Consider the following 11238-nt stretch of genomic DNA (forward strand, 5'->3'; position numbering starts at 1 on the left):
CAGACGAAGAAAGACAAATACCATATGATTTCACTTATTTGTGGAATATTAAAAAAAGCAAAATAGAATGTACAAAATAGCAGTAGACCTATAGACACTGGACGTGAGTATTGGTTACCATGGCAGAGGCGTTGGAGTGGATGGGTGGGGAGTGTGAGGAACATAAAGGGGCACAAAACTTCTCAATCATAATATAAATTGATCATGGGGATAGTAGTACAGCATGGAGAATATAGTCAGTGATCCTGTAACATCTTTTTATGTTGACAGATAGTACCACACTAGCTGGGGTGAAGGTTTAATAATATGGACAACTGTTGAACGATTGTGTTGTATACTTGAAACCAATATAAGATTGCATATCAATGATACTTAAATAGAAAACCAATTAATAATAATAAAACAATTACAACAAAATACTCCAATAAAAGTTATGTGAATGTTATCTCTCTCTCAAACTCTCTTATTGCACTGTATCCACTCTCCTTTCTCTTGTGATGATATGAGATGATAAATGCCTATGTGATGAGATGAAATGAGGAGAATGATGTAGACACTGTGATGTAGCATTAGGCTGCTATTGACTGACCTTCTGACAATATGACAGGAGGAGGATCACTTGCTTCCTGTGGGCAGTTGATCACAGGTAACTGAAACTGTGGAACATGAAACTGTGGATAAGGGGGAACTGTTTTACAAAGAAATGCAAACACTGTGACCAAAAATGTAATGTGATGTCATTACATTTTAAAGATTAGATAATAAATCAATATGTCATTTCCCTTTTGTGAAATTAGAGTATAAAACAGACATACAAAATCTCAGGCACAATATATCAAACTAGGGAAATAAACTATGTACTGGGTGACCTCTGAGAGGAATCATAATAGAAAAATACACCTATCTTAGAGGAAAAAGAAAAATTACGTTGAGGTAGCATAACAGATGCAATATGGGACATGAAAGAGGGAACTGAAACAATTCTCAAGATAAAAATAAATTTTAAAAAAGGTGAAACAACATGAAATTAAAGAAAATTTTAATGAGAAAGAATTGAAGTCACCAACTTCAAATGACTTACTGGATCTTAGAAAAAAATCAACTGAGGTCAACTTAAAAATATATTAATAAGGCTGATTGACTTAAAAGGTTATAAAATTATCCATTGGCAGTGAAGCAAAATAACATTCTACCTATATATGAAACAATAGGCTGGTCTAAGATTTTCCACATCAATAGTGAACTCTGAAAAGGACTGTAGCAAGGCCTGCAAAGCCCTCACAGAAAGAAAATATGAACCAATTATTTTATGAACATACAAACTGTTACTCAAATATAAAAGTAACAAATCAATACTGTAAAGCATTCATGAACTCAAAGAAGGCCTCTGTCATGAGTTCATCTCAAAGAAAGTATTAAAAGATGAACTTTGGCCAAACAATAATGGTGAAATATCTGCAAACATTGCAGTGGCAGTGAAAAAATTCTGAGTTGTGATAGGCAGAACATGACCACCCTTGTATAACCGTCTCCCTTGAGTGTAGGCAGGTCTGAAACTTGATTCTTACCAGTAAAATATGGCACATTTTGGGAATATTACTCCTGTACTTCTGTTCAATTACATGACAAAGGTGAGGGAAATTTGTAGATGTACTTAATCTCTGAAATCAGTTGACTCTGTAATCATGTTAATCAAAGGAAGTTTATCTTTGAGAGCCTGATCAAATCAGGTGAGTCTCCAAACAAAGGCTTAGAGGTAAGAGACAGAAGTCAGAGATTCTCTTTCCTGAAGCAGGCTTTATCTAATCAATGGCAAGAAAATGAATCTTGTCCACAATATATTAAGTTAGAAGAGGATACAAAGTCCTTTGGTTAACATTGAAACTATTGTTTCCTCTCTAATTGTGCATGTTGTTGATAATTCATAATTATTAAACAAAAGGTATAATGTGCTAAGGTTAAATCTAACCAACATAGACTGATATGAATTGAGTGGAATACTAAAAACAGTTTTCTATCATATTTGTTTTCTACTATAAGGTAAATTCCTGTATATTAATTCATATTCCTCAATATTTTCTTTTTTTACTTGAAATTTGATCAGACTATTCAATCTATGAGTTGCATATTCTTTTCTGCAAAAATGAATGGCTTAATAATTTGGGCCTCGAATAGTCATATGAAATTATAAGTAGTTTCAAAATAATTTCTTTACATAAATCTAGAATTCATATTTTCATGATTTGCAACATTTCATAACAGTTCTTTATGTCAGAAATACTGAGGCATGAAGAATTGAATTGATATACTGAATAGGAAAATGTGCTAGCAATTTCGAGATCTATATGCTTAAATTTCAGATACTTTTGAATTTTACATGTACAGATCACATGATGTCTTTGATGTTCCTGAAAGGTTCAAAGACAATTAAGTGCCTTATGTAAGAAAATGGACACTCTATTTTGACACACATGCAGATACCATGAACATGTTTTCATACAGTAACTCATTAAGATTTCCAGTGTTTCTATAAGTCATAGTCATTATTTGTTATCCTTCAAAGGAATATGGGATTTAAAACTGCGCTAGAGCAGCTGTTCAAAGAAGCCACTTTAGTAGTAAGGATTATTACTTACAGTCTCAGCACGAGGATTGCATTGCTTTTTCCTGGAATATGATTTTGAAAAATGAGAAATACTCTATCTAGGCAGAGAGGAATGACTTGTTTATTTCTGAATAAGCCAATCTGCCACATGTTAGTTTGGAATAGATACATGCATCTTATAATAATTATTGAAACCTCGGTAAAGTCTCATTAAAACAAACTGTAGGGATCTGAGGTTGATATGTTTTTATCAAACAACTGATAGAACCACTGTCTTTGAAAAATGAAAAGATGAAGTTTAAGGGCATAAAATCCTCACAACTGGTTGTTATGAATGATATTTTATTACCATTATTAACCATATCTTGTTTTATTTCTAGAATTAGTATACTTCTTGTGCCACTTACCCTATGTTTTAACTGTGTTCCAAGATTTGCATGCAAATTTATTTTGAATATTCAAATTTTGTTTTAAATACATTAGGAAATTGTAGAATATTAAACTACTACTACCATAAAGTATCATGAAAGCAAATTGCTCCTTTTAATGAAAATAAACCCTGCTTGATGTAATAATATTATGAATCCAGTCACACGATATTTACAATGATTTTATAAATCTATACCTTTTTACATACTACTTCCATCCAAATGGTCAAGCAATTAACTTTACCAAATGTATTAACATTATTATATGTACTGTTGTAGGCTAATTTTACAATCATTCAAACTAGTTCAGCAATTCCTTTCATTTAATAAATTCTATAGTATGGCATATCCGAAAGAAATATCAAGGCTTACCTTTTTATATACAAAACGTTTGTATATAAAAAACATTTTATTGTTATAAAAGGGGGGTATAAAATATAAATATACATTATACTTATTATTTATAAATTTATATTTATATTATATATTAACCTTTCATATATATATATATACCCCTTTTTATCTATATATATGGATATATATTAACCTTTTATATAGGTTTTTTTAAATTATTTATATTTTTTTGAAGAACATTATGTTTACTAGGCTCTCCCCTATCCCAAGTCCCCCCAACAAACCCCATTACAGTCACTGTCCATCAGCGTAGTAAGATGTTGTAGAATCACTACTTGTCTTCTCTGTGTTGCAAAGCCCTCCCCTTTCCCCCAACCCCACATTATACATGCTAATCATAATACCCCCTTACTTTTTCCCCACCCTTATCCCTTCCTACCCTCCCATTCTCCCCAGTCTCTTTCCCTTTGGTAACTGTTAGTCCATTCTTGGGTTCTGTGATTCTGCTGCTATTTTGTTCCTTCAGTTTTTCTTTTGTTCTTATACTCCACAGATGAGTGAGATCATTTGGTATTTGTTTTTCTGCACTTGGCTTATTTCACTGAGCATAATACCCTCTAGTTCCATCCATGTTGTTGCAAATGGTAGGATTTGTTTTCTTCTTATGGCTGAATAATATTCCATTGCATATAAGTACCACATCTTCTTTATGCCTTCATTTACTGATGGACACTTAGGTTGCTTCCATTTCTTGGCTATTGTAAACAGTGCTGCGATAAACATAGGGGTGCATCTGTCTTTTTCAAACTGGAGTGGTACATCGTTAGGGTAAATTACTAGAAGTGGAATTCCTGGGTCAAATGGTAAGTCTATTTTGAGCATTTTGAGGAACCTCCATACTGCTTTCCACAATGGTTGAACTAATTTACATTCCCACCAGCAGTGTAGGAGGGTTCCCCATTCTCCACAACCTCGCCAACATTTGTTGTCTGTCTTTTGGATGTTGGCCATCCTTACTGTTGTGAGGTGATACCTTACTGTGCTTTTAATTTGCATTTCTCTGATAACTAGTGATGTGGAGCATCTTCTCATGTGTCTGTTGGCCATCTGAATTTCTTCTTTGGAGAACTGTCTGTTCAACTCCTCTCCCCTTTTTTTAATTGGATTATTTTCTTTTTGTTTGTTGAGGAGCATAAGCTCTTTATATATTTTGGGTGTCAAGCCTTTATTGGATCTGTCATTTAAAAATATTCTCCTATACTATAGGGTACCTTTTAGTTCTATTGATGGTATCCTTTGCTGTACAGAAGGTTTTCAGCTTGATATAGTCCCACTTGTATATTTTTGCTTTTGTTTTCCTTGCCCAGGGAGATATGTACATGAGGAAGTCACTAATGTTTATATCCAAGAGATTTTTGCCAATTTTTTTTCCAAAAGTCTTATGGTTTCATGACTTACATTCAGGTCTTTGATCCATTTTAAATTAACTTTTGTGTATGGGGTTAGATAGTGATCTAGTTTCATTCTCTTACATGTAGCTGTCCAGTTTTGCCAGCAACATCTTTTGTAGAGATTGTCATTTCTCCATTGAATGTCCATGGCTCCTTTATCAAATATTAATTGACCATATATGTTTGGGTTAATGTCTGGAGTCTCTACTCTGTTCCTCTGGTCTGTGGCTCTGTTTTTGTGCCAGTACCAAATTGTCTTGATTACTATGGCTTTGTAGTAGAGCTGAAGTTGGGGAGTGAGATCCCTGCCACTTTATTCTTCTTTCTCAGGATTGCTTTGGCTATTCAGGGTTTTTGGCTATTCAGTGTTTCCATATGAATTTTTGAACTATTTGTTCTAGTTCATTGAAGAATGTTGTTGGTAATTTGATAGGGATTGCACCAAATCTGTATATTGCTTTGGGCAGGATGGCCATTTTGATGATATTAATTCTTCCTAGCCAAGAGCATGGGATAAGTTTCCATTTGTTAGAGTCCTCTTTAACTTCTCTTAAGAGTGACTTATAGTTTTCAGGGTATAGGTCTTTCACTTCTTTGGTTAGGTTTATTCCAAGGTATTTTATTCTTTTTGATGCAATTGTGAATGGAATTGTTTTTCTGATTTCTCTTTCTATTGGCTCATTGTTAGTGTATAGGAAAGCCACAAATTTCTGTGTGTTAATTTTGTATCTTGCAACTTTGTTGTATTCTGATATGAGATCTAGTAGCTTTGGAGTGGAGTTTTTAGGGATTTTTATGTACAATATCATGTCATATGCAAATAGTGACAGTTTAACTTCTTCTTTACCAATCTGGATTCTTTGTATTTCCTTGTTTTGTCTAATTGCCATGGCTAGGACCTCCAGTACTATGTTGAATAACAGTGGGGAGAGTGGGCATCCCTTTCTTATTCCTGATCTTAGAGGAAAAGCTTTCAGCTTCTCGCTGTTCAGTATGATGTTGGCTGTGGGTTTATCATATATGGCCTTTATTATGTTGAGGTACTTGCCCTCTATACCCATTTTGCTGAGAGTTTTTATCATGAATGGATGTTGAATTTTGTTGATTGCTTTTTCAGCATCTATGGAGATGATCATGTGGTTTTTGTCTTTCTTTTTGTTGATGTGGTGGATGATGTTGATGGATTTTCAAATGTTGTACCATCCTTGCATCCCTGGGATGAATCCCACTTGGTCGTGGTGTATGATCCTTTTGATATATTTTTGAATTCAGTTTGCTAATATTTTATTGAGTATTTTTGCATCTATGTTCATCAGGGATATTGGTCTGTAATTTTCTTTTTTGGTGCGGTCTTTGCATTATTTTGGTATTAGGGTGATATTGGCTTCATAGAATGAGTTTAGGAGTATTCCATCCTCTTCTATTTTTTGGAAAACTTTAAGGAGAATGTGTATTACATCTTCTCTGTATGTGTGATAAAATTCCGAGGTAAATCCATCTGGCCCGGGTTTTTCTTTCTGGGGCAGTTTTTTAATTACCACTTCAATTTATTTGCTGGTAATTGGTTTGTTTACATTTTGTGTTTCTTCCTTGGTCAGTCTTGGAAGGTTGTATTTTTCTAGGAAGTTGTCCATTTCTTCTAGGTTTTCCAGTTTCTTAGCATATAGGTTTTCATAGTAGTCTCTAATAATTCTTTGTATCTCTGTTGGGTCCGTCATGATGTTTCCTTTCACATTTCTGATTCTCTTGATGTGTATTGATTCTCTTTTTCTCTTAATAAGTCTGGCTAGAGGCTTATCTATTTTGTTTATTTTCTCAAAGAACCAGCTCTTGGTTTCATTGATTTTTTCTATTGTTTTATTCTTCTCAATTTTGTTTATTTCTTCTCTGATCTTTATTATGTCCCTCCTTCTGCTGACCTTAGGCCTCATTTGTTCTTCTTTTTCCAATTTTGATACCTGTGATGTTAGACTATTCATTTGGGTTTGTTCTTCCTTCTTTAAATATGCCTTGATTGCTATATACTTTCCTCTTTAAACTGCTTTTGCTGTGTCCCACAGAAGTTGGGGCTTGGTGTTGTTGTTGTCATTTATTTCCATATATTGCTGGGTCTCCATTTTAATTTGGTCAATGATCCATTGACTATTTAGAAGGGTTTTGTTAAGCCTCCATGTGTTTGTGAGCCTTTTTGCTTTCTTTGTACAGTTTATTTCTAGTTTTATGCCTTTGTGGTCTGAAAAGTTGGTTGGTAGGATTTCAATCTTTTGAAATTTACTGAGGCTCTTTTTGTGGCCTAGTATGTGGTCTATTCTGGAGCATGTTCCATGTGCACTTGAGAAGAATGTATATCCTGTTGCTTTTGGGTGTACAGTTTTAGAGATGTCTATTAGGTCTATTTGTTCTAGTGTGTTGTTCTCTGTCTCTGTGTCCTTACTTACTTTCTGTCTGTTGGATCTGTCCTTTGGAGTGAATGGTGTGTTGAAGTCTCCTAAAATGAATGCACTGCATTCTATTTCCTCCTTTAATTCTGTTAGTATTTGTTTCACATATGCTGGTGCTCTTATGCTGGGTGCATATATATTTATAATGGTTATATCCTCTTGTTGGACTGAGCCATTTATCATTTTGTAATGTCCTTCTTTATCTCTTGTTACTTTCTTTGTTTTGAAGTCTATTTTATCTGATACTGGTACTGCAACTACTGCTTTTTTCTCCCTATTGTTTGCATGAAATATCTTTTTCCATCCTTTGACTTTCAGTCTGTGCATGTCTTTGGGTTTGAGGTGAGTCTCTTGTAAGCAGCATATAGATGGGTCTTGTTTTTTTGTCTATTCAGTGACTCTATGTCTTTTGACTGGTGCATTCAGTCCATTTACATTTAGGGTGATTATCGATCGGTATGTACTTATTGCCATTTCAGGCTTTAGATTCATGGTTACCAAAGGTTCCAGGTTACTTTCCTTACTATCTAAGAGTCTAACTTAGTATGCTGTTACAAACACAATCTAAAGGTTCTTTTCTATTTCTCCTCCTTTTTCTTCCTCCTTCATTCTTTATATATTAGTTATCAGATTCTATACTTTTTCTCTATCCCTTGATTGGCTTTTGGGATAGTCAATTTAATTTTGCATTTGCCTCGCAATGAGCTGCTCCACGCTTCCTACCATGATTTTACTACCTCTGGTGACAGCTATCCCTAGGAACACTTCCATATATAGCAGTCCCTCCAAAATAGACTGCAGAGATGGTTTGTGGGAGGTAAACTCTCTCAGCTTTTGCTTACCTGGAAATTGTTTAATCCCTTCTTCAAATTTAAATGATAATCTCACCAGATAAAGTAATCTTGATTCCAGGCCCTTCTGCTTCATGGCATTAAATACATCATGCCACTCCCTTCTGGCCTGTAATGTTTTTGCTGAGAAGTCTGTTGTTAGTCTGATAGGCTTTCCTTTGTATGTGATCTTATTTCTGCCTCTTCCTGCTTTTAACAGTCTGTCCTTATCCTTGATCTTTCCCATTTTAATTACTATGTGCCTTGGTGTTGTCTTCCTTGGGTCCCTTATATAGGGTGATCTGTGGATCTCCATGGCCTGATAGACTATGTCCTTCCCCAGATAGGGGAAGTTTTCAGCAACTACATCCTTAAAAACACTTTCTATCCCTTTCTCTCTTTCTTCTTCTGGTATCCCTATAATGTGAATATTTTTCCCCCTTGGATTGGTCACACAGTTCTCTCAATCTTCTTTCATTCTTAGAGATCCTTTTTTCTCTCTGTGCCTCAGCTTCTTTGTATTCCTCTTCTCTAGTTTCTATTTCATTTATTGTCTCCTCCACCGTATCCAGCCTGCTTTTAATACCCTCCATCATGTTCTTTAATGATTGGATCTCTGACCTGAATTCACTCCTGAGTTCTTGGATGTCTTTCCATACCTCCATTAGGATGTTGATTATTTTTATTTTGAACTCCCTTTCAGGAAGTCACAAAGTCCATATCATTCAATCTTTTTCAAGAGTTGTATTGATGATTTTACTCTGGACAAGGTTCCTTTGGCATTTCATGTTTGTATATGGCACCCTCTAGTGTCCAGAAGCTCCATTCTGGAGCTGTTGAGCCCCTGAAGCAATGTCAGGGATTGCAGGGGAGTGGTACTGGGGGTAGGAAAGAGCTGTTTCCTGCCTCCTGGCTCCTGTGCCTGTCTCCACTGCCTGCTGGGCACACAGGTATAACTTTTTGTCCCAGAGCAGCCAATATGGATCCCTGCATTCCACAAGCAGCCAGAATCCCAGTCTCCCCAGGAACTCTGCCTGTATTAACTTTCCAACCCGGTAGTCATGTGAGTCTTATGAAAGCACCGTGAAATGTAGGTTTGTGCTCCCAGCGCAGATCTCCGGAGCTAGGTTTTCAGCAGTCCCAAGCCTTCCACTCCCTCCCTGCTCTATTTCTCTTCCTCCTGCTGGTGACCTGGGGTGGGGGAGGTGCTTGGGTCCTGCAGAGCCACAGCTCCAGTACATTACCCTGTTTGCTGAGGTCTGCTCTTTTCTCCAGGTGTGTGCAGTCTAACTCATCCTCTTTCCTGTTGCTCTCTCAGGATTAGTTGCACCAATTAAATTTTATAATTGTATCCAGTTTTAGGAGGAAGCCTCTGTCTCTCCTATCATGCTGCCATCTTTTCTATATATGTTTTTATTTATATATATGTATATCTTTTTATTCATATCAAGGTATATCTATATCTTTTGCAAGGTAAGAAATAAAGTGTAATAGCATTTCAGGGTGACAACTTAGAGTGACACTAAAGGATGAATACATTCTTATCTATCTGTATATAGGTATATATTATATACATATGAAAATATTCATCCTTTGAATGTTTTTATTAATTCTTGATCCATAAGCTCATTAAATAAGCTAAGAACTTTATTCAGGGTTCTTTTGAAGACATGGACCTACTGTATTATTTCAGGCAGTAAAGAGACTAATACAAGGACAAGGTGCTTACAGCACTATTAGAAGGCCCGAGAAAGCAGAGCCCAGGCAGTCGCTGTAGATTTTAAGGCCAATTCAGTATAGTTGCTTCTCAGAGGTCAAGAAGTATATAAGGCCTGTCTCTGACCTCCACCTACCCAAGAACCTCAAAGCAGCCAAAGGGTGGAAGATAGAATCTGGCCACTGCAAATTCAAGTCAACTAAGCTTTACACAGTAGCCACCCCAGATGCAAGAAGAAGAAAGCCTCTGCCTCTCTTTCACTTCCCAAGTCCTTTCTGAGTGCATTTTGTTGGAATGACCTAAAGCATATTCAGAAGGCAGGTGACAAGGGAGTCTGGCAAATGTATTTACCCCCAGAGCACAGAGAAGATAAGGAGTTGATGAGAAATGGGAAAATGTGAAGGAATAATAATAAAAGGAATGATCAATTCTCTTTAATTGTAAGGTGTTTAGGACATTAATTTGTGCTCTTCAGGTATAAGTAAGAATTTGCTAGGTGAGGCATTGGGAAAGATCATTATAAGCAAAGGAGAATGAATGCTCAGAGCAACGGAGATAGGAATGAGCATGATACAGTCTAGTTAATTGTGTGTGTTGGAGTTAAGTTGCAAGTCAGGAGCAAAGAAAAGAATAACAGTAGTAAGTGATATTGGAAAATCCTCAGGAGGGCTAATGGGATATCACAAATGGCAAAGGAATTTTAACTATTTCTATGGTGATTGAGGCTATTAGAAAGAGTGACATGGTCAGTTTTACACTTTACCAAGGGTGGATGGGGGAGTCAGAAACTGGGATATTAATAAAGAAAAAGAAATTCACATCTACTATGTTTATAAACACTCCCTTATAGTTTGCAGAATTGATGACAATTTCTGCATAGACACAAAGAGCTTTGTACATTGATTAATTCACTTGACTATTGTTTTGTTTAAAACCTATATGTTTAGATCTACTGAGGATTTAGAGGCAAACCAGATAGATTTCAAAGCCACAAAATCAGCAGTCTGAAATACCCTAAGCTAAAATATCACACAGTGTTGACTTTATGGTTTCCACAGGTATCTTAAAATTATACAGAATTTGGTATTCATTTTCTGTGAAAAATATCATAATATTCATTAAAAAGGGGCCTATGATCCACAAAATCATTAAAACAATCACCTAATTAAAGGACTTATTGTAAGTAAAACCAAAGAATCTTGAAGTACTTTTATGTTACCTCAAATCCTTTACTAACAGCAGGCTTAGATGATAAAATAATGTTGAGAAAAAGAGAACTCTTTTTTGTAATTCTACCTTTCTTTCATTAATCTCCCACTAGTTCCCTTCCCCTCATCCTCTCAGACCCCTCCTAAGACCTTCTCCCTATCTCACAGGCATGCACACTTGCTTACACAGCTGCTCAGACTGTT

Source organism: Manis javanica, chromosome 3 (genome assembly GCF_040802235.1).
Source record: "Manis javanica isolate MJ-LG chromosome 3, MJ_LKY, whole genome shotgun sequence".
Taxonomy (NCBI): Eukaryota; Metazoa; Chordata; class Mammalia; order Pholidota; family Manidae; genus Manis; species Manis javanica.